Genomic DNA, 6,745 nt, shown 5'->3' with positions numbered 1-6,745 from the left:
CCTCGTTGTACACAAGCTATAGAGCTTAATTAGGTTGCTTTTTTTAAATTTTGTTTTTATTTCCTTTACTCTAGGCAATGGGTCATAGAGGATCTTGCTGTGTCTTATTTTAGAGTGGTTATACCTATGTTTTACTCTAAGGGTTTTATATTTTCTGGTCTTACATTTACATCTGTAATCCATTTTGAGTTTATTTTGAACATGATGTTAGATACTGTTCTAGTTTCTACACATAGCTGTCCAGTTTTCCCAGTAAAACTTTTTGAAGAAAATATATTTTTCGGTTGCATATTTTTGCCTCCATTGTCAAAGATAATGGGTGCATGAATTTATCTTTGGACTTTATATTTTGTTCCATTGGTCTGTATTTCTATGTTTGTGCAAGTTTCATACTCTCTTGATATCTTTGTGGTGTAGTCTTATCAGAAAGTTTGACTCTTCTAGTTCCATTCTTCTTTCTCAAAATGGCTTTGTCTCTTCAAAGTCTTATGTGTTTCCATGCAAATCATAAAATAATTTGTTCTAGTTTTATGAAAAATACTGTAGGTATTGCATTGAATCTATTGATTTTTTTGGGTGGTATACTCATTTTAACTATATCAATTAATCCAATCTAAGAACATGGTATGTTTCTCCATCTATATGTGTTTTGCTTTCTTTCATCAATGCTTATTTTGTATCTCTCTGGGTAAGTGAAAGTTGCTTAGTCATGTCTGACTTTTTGCAATCCCATGGATCATACAGTGTATGGAATTTGTAATTCTTCAGGCCAGAATACTGGAATAGATAGCCTTTCCCTTCACCAGAGGATCTTCTCAACCCAAGGCTCAAACACATTGTGTGCAGGTCTCACACATTGCAGGAGGATTCTTCACGTGCTAGGCCACAAGAGAAGCCCAAGAATACTACAGTTGGTAGCCTATCCCTTCTTCAGGGGATCTTCCTGACCCAGAATTGAACAGGAGTCTCCTACATTGAAGGTAGCTTCTTTATCAATTGAGCTATCAGGGAAGCCCTTTGTCTTTTTATGCAAATTTATTTCTAGTTATTTTATTCCTTTCATTGCAATGATGAACAGGATTATTCCTTAATTTCTCTTTCTGAATTTTCATTGTTAGTGTATAGGAATATAAGGGTTTCTGTGTATTAATTTTATACCCTGCACATTTACTCTATTCATTGATTAACTCCAGTAATTTTCTGGTGGCATCTCTTGGGTTTTCTGTGTAAAGGATAATGTCATGTGCAAATATAGAGAGTTTTACCTCTTCTTTTCCAATCAGGATTCTTTTTATATCTTTTTCTTCTTTGAAAAGTGTGGCTAGAATTTCCAAAACTAGTAGTGATGAGTATGGGCACCCTTGTCTTAATGCTGATTTTAAAGGAAATGTTTCAAGTTTTTCATTATTGATAATAATGTTTGAAGTGGTTTTGTCATATTAGGCTTTCATTATGTTGAGGTATGTTCCATCTATGACTACTTTGGCAGAGTTTTTTTTGTTTGTTTGTTTTCATAAAAATCTCTGAATTTTATTGAATTCAAATTTGAATTTTCTTCTGTTTTGGAGAAGGCAATGACACCCCACTCCAGTACTCTTGCCTGGAAAATCCCATGGACGGAGGAGCCTGGAAGGCTGCAGTCCATGGCATCGCTAAGAGTCGGACACGACTGAGCGACTTCACTTTCACTTCTCACTTTCATGCATTGGAGAAGGAAATGGCAACCCACTCCAGTGTTCTTGCCTGGAGAATCCCAGGGACGGGGAAGCCTGGTGGGCTGCCGTCTATGGGGTCGCACGGAATCAGGCACGACTGAAGTGACTTAGCAGCAGCAGCTGTGTAGCCTCCAAATTATTTGTGTTTCCTCTATGTTTTTCTCCTGTAGTTGATATCTGATCTAACAACATTGTGATCAGAAAATATGCTTGAAAATATTATAATTTTTTGAAGTTTACCAAGGTTAGACGTGACCTTGGATGTGATCTGTCTTAAGATAATGTTCCATTTACACTTGAGAATAAGGAGAAAATAGTGAAATCTATTCTTTTGGGGTGGGATGCCCTGTAGATATCAATTAGGTCAAACTGGTCTAATGTATCATCTAAAACATGAGTTTTCCTTATTGATTTTCTGTCTGGATGATCTGTCCATGTTATGAGTGAAGTATTAAAATCACCCAATACTATTGGTTAGTGTCTATTTCTGCTCTAATAGTTGTTGGCATTTGTCTCTTGTATTGAGGTGCTCCTACATGGGGTGCATATAGCTTCTTCTTGGATTGATACCTTGATTATTAGGTAATGCAACCTTCTTTGTCTCCTATAGTGGTCTTTGATTAAAGCCCATTTATCTGATATGAGTATTGCTTCTCCCACTTTCTTTTGCTCTCCATTTTCACAAAATAGCTTTTTCCTGGTCATCACTTTCACTCTGTACGTGTCCTTAATTATGAGGTGGTTTTCTTGCAGGCAGTATATTCTTATATTCATTCAGCCAGTCTTTGTATTTTCATTGGAGCTTTTAGCCCATTTATGTTTAAGGTAGTTGTTGCTAAGTATGATCTTGTTACCATTTACTATATATTTTTGTGGATTTATTTTGTAAAGCTTTTCTGTTTCCAATCTAGATAAGATCCTTCAGCATTTCCTGAAGTGCTAGTTTGGTGGTTCTGAATTCTAATTGCTTTTGTTTGTCTGTTAAGCTTTTGACTCCTCTTTTGAATTAGAATGCTATCCTTGTTGAATAGAGTAATCTTGGCTGTAGGTTTTTGCCTTTCATCACTTTAAGTATATCTTGCCATTCCTTTCTAAGCTGAAGAGTTTCTAGGGTAAGATCAGCTGTTATGCTTATGGGGATTCCCGTCTATGTTATTTGTTGTTATTCCTTTGTTTCCTTGAATATTTGTTCATTGTGTGTATTTATTTGTTTGTTTTTATTTTGATTAATGTGTATTTTGATATGTTTTGTCTTGGATTTATCCCTGTGGAACACTCTGGGGTTTTTCATCTTAGATGTCTATTCCCTTTCCTATTTCAGGGAAGTTTTTAGCTATTTTCTCCTCAAATATTTTCTCATGCCCTTTCCTTTTGTCTTCTTTCTCCAAGAAACCTATGATTTAAATGTGGGGCATTTAACATTGTCCCAGAAGTCTCTGAGGCTGTCTTCATTTCTCTATTTTTTTTTCCTGTTCTGCTTCACTTATTTTCAACATTCTATCTTCCAGCTCACTTAGTCCTTCTTCTGCTTCAGTTACTCTACTGTTTTTGTTGTACAGAGTGATTTCTATCTCAGTTATTGCATTGTTCATTATTGATTGACTATTCATTACTTCTTCTAGGTCCTTTTAAAACACCCTTTTGATCTTCTCAATACATGTCTAAAGTCTATTTATCTGTAGCTCCATTTATTTCCAAGACTTTGACTATTATTATGCTGAATTGTTTTTCCTGTAGACTTCTTATCTCTTCCTCTTTCATTGATTTGTTGATTTTTATTGTGTTCCTTCACCTGCTGGATATGTCTCTGTCTTTTCATGTTGTTTAGATGGCTGTCTTTGAGGTCTATTTTCTGCAAACGGGAGGGTCATCATTGCTGTTAATTGGTTAGACTCCTCCCAGTGAATGTGGTGGGACCAGTGGATTGTGAAGGTTTTCTAGTTGAAGGAATTATTTTGTTGTTGTTATAGAAGATGGCTGTGGATCTCATTTTTTTCTGAGAGGCAATGCAGTGTTCATGAGAGAATTAGGGGGTTCTATTATGGCTTTGATTCCAGTTGAGCTATTTCAAATCCTAGAAGATGATGCTGTGGAAGTGATGCACTCACTATGCCAGGAAATTTGAAAATCTCAGCAGTGGCTCGGGACTGGAAAAGGTCAGTTTTCATTCCAATCTCAAAGAAAGGGAATGCCAAAGAATGCTCAAACTGCCCTACAGTTGCAGTCATCTCACATGCTAGCAAAGTAATGCTCAAAATTCTCCAAGCCACGCTTCAGCAATACATCAAGTGTTAACTTCCAGATGTTCAAGCTTGTTTTAGAAAATACAGAGGAACCAGAGATCAAATTCCCAACATCTGCTGGATCTTTGAAAAAAAAAAAAGCAAGTTCCAGGAAAACATCTACTTCTGCAAAAGCCTTTGACTGTGTGGATCAAAATGAACTGGAAAATTCTGAAAGAGATGGGAATACCAGACCACCAGACCTGCCTCTTGAGAAGCCTGTATGCAGGTCAGGAAGCAACAGTTAGGACTGGACATTGAATAACAGACCGGTTCCAAATAGGAAAAGGAGTACCTCAAGGCTACATATTGTCACACTGCTTATTTACCTTCTATGCAGAGAAATGCTGGGCTGGAAGAAACAAAAACTGGAATCAAGATTGCCAGGAGAAATGTCAATAACTTCAGATATGCAGATGAAACCACCCTTATGGCAGAAAGTGAAGAGAAACTGAACAATCTCTTGATGAAAATAAAAGAGGAAAGTGAAGAAGTAGGCTTAAAGCTCTACATTAGGAAATCTGAAATCATGGCGTCCTGCCCCATCACTTCATGGAAAATATATGCACAAACAGAGGAAATGGTGGCAGACTTTATTTTGGGGAGGTGGGGGGCTACAAAATCACTGCAGATAGTGACTACAGCCATGAAATTAAAAGATGCTTACTCCTCCTAGAGAGCATAAAACAAGACCAGGAGCTAACTGTGGCTCAGATCAGGAAATCCTTATTTCCACATATTGACTTAAATTGAAAAAAGTAAGGAAAACCATTAGACCATTCAGGAATTACCTATATCAAATCCCTTATTATTATACAGTGGAAGTGAGAAATAAATTTAAGGGACTAGGTCTGATAGAGTGCCTGATGAACCATGGATGGAGACAGGTATCAAGATCATCCCCAAGAAAAAGAAATGCAAAAACTCAAAATGGGTGCCTGAGAAAGCCTTACAAATAGCTGTGAAATGAAGAGAAGGGAAAGGCAAAGGAGAGACGGAAAGATATAGCCATTTGAATACAAAGTTGCAAAGAATAGCAAGGAGAGATAAGAAAGCCTTCCTTAGTGATCAGTGCAAAGAAATAGAGGAAAGTAATAGCATGGGAAAGACTAGAGATCACGTCAAGAAAATTTGAGGTTCCAAGGGAATATTTCATGCAAAGATAGGCACAATAAGGACAGAAATGGTATGGACCCAACAGAAGCAGCAGATATTAAGAAGAGTTGGCAAAGATTACACAGAAGAACTGTCCATAAAAGATCTTCACAATCCAAATAATCGTGATGATCTGATCTCTCACCTAGGTCCAGACATCTTGGAATGTGAAGTCAAGTGGGCCTTAAGAAGCATCACTATGAACAAAGTTAGTGGAAGTGATAGAATTGCAGTTGAGCTATTTAAAATCCTAAAAGATTATGCTATGGAAGTGCTGCACTCAATATGTCAGCAAATGTGAAAAACTCAGCAGTGGCTCGGGACTTTAACAGGTTAGTTTTCATTCCAATCCCAAAGTAAGGCAATGCCAAAGAATGCTCAAACTACTGCACAATTGCATTCATCTCACATGCTAGTAAAGTAATGCTAAAAATTCTCCAAGCCATGCTTCAGCAATACATGAACCGTAAACTTCAAGATGTTCAAGCTGGTTTTCGAAAAGTCAGAGGAAACAGAGATCAAATGGCCAACATCCACTGGATCATCAATCAAGCAAGGGAGTTCCAGAAAAAGATCTACTTTTGCTTTATTGACTATTCCAAAGACTTTGACTGTGTGGATTACAATAAACGTTGGGAAATTCTGAAAGAGATGGGAATACCAGAGCAGCTGACCTGCCTCTTGAGAAGCCTCTATGCAGGCTAGAAAACAGCAGTTTGAACGGGACATGGAATGACTAGCTTCACATAGGATAAGGAATATGTCAAAGTTGTATATTGTCACTCTGCTTATTTAACTTCTATGCAGAGTACCTCATGAGAAACACTGTGCTGGATGAAGCACAAGCTGGAATCAAGTTTTCCAGGAGAAATAACCTCAGATATGCAGATGACACCACCCTTATGGCAGAAAGGGAAGAACTAAAGAGTCATTTAATGAAATCAAAAGAGGAGAGTGAAACGTTGGCTTAAAGCTGAAAACTAAGATCATGGCATCTGATCCCACCACTTTATGGCAAATTGAAGGGCAATCAATGTTTGACTTTCTTTTGAAGGGCTCCAGAATCACTGCAGATGGTGATTGAAGCCATGAAATTCAAAGATGCTTACTTCTGGGAAGGAAAGTTATGACCAACCTAGACAGCATACTAAAAAACAGAGACATTATCTTGCCGACAAAGGTCTGTCTAGTCAAAGGTATGGATTTTCTAGTAGTCATGTATGGATGTGAGAGTTGGACTATCATTTATGAAATGAGATGCCAGTCCAGGTTCGATGCACTATACTGGATGCTTGGAGCTAGTGCACTGGGACGACCCAGAGGGATGGAATGGGGAGGGAGGAGGGAGGAGGGTTCAGGATGGGGAACACATGTATACCACTGGTGGATTCATTTTTATATTTGACAAAACTAATACAATTATGTAAAGTTTAAAAATAAAATAAAATTTGAAAAAAAAAAAAAGTTGAGCATCAAAGAATTGATGCTTTTGAACTGTATTGTTGGAGAAGTCTCTTGAGAGGCCCTTGTACTTCAAGGAGATCGGACAAGTCCATCCTAAAGGAGATCAGTCCTGAATATTCATTGGTAGAA

This window comes from Bos taurus, chromosome Y (genome assembly GCF_002263795.3).
Source record: "Bos taurus isolate L1 Dominette 01449 registration number 42190680 breed Hereford chromosome Y, ARS-UCD2.0, whole genome shotgun sequence".
Taxonomy (NCBI): Eukaryota; Metazoa; Chordata; class Mammalia; order Artiodactyla; family Bovidae; genus Bos; species Bos taurus.
Note: the sequence above shows the minus strand (reverse complement) of the source record.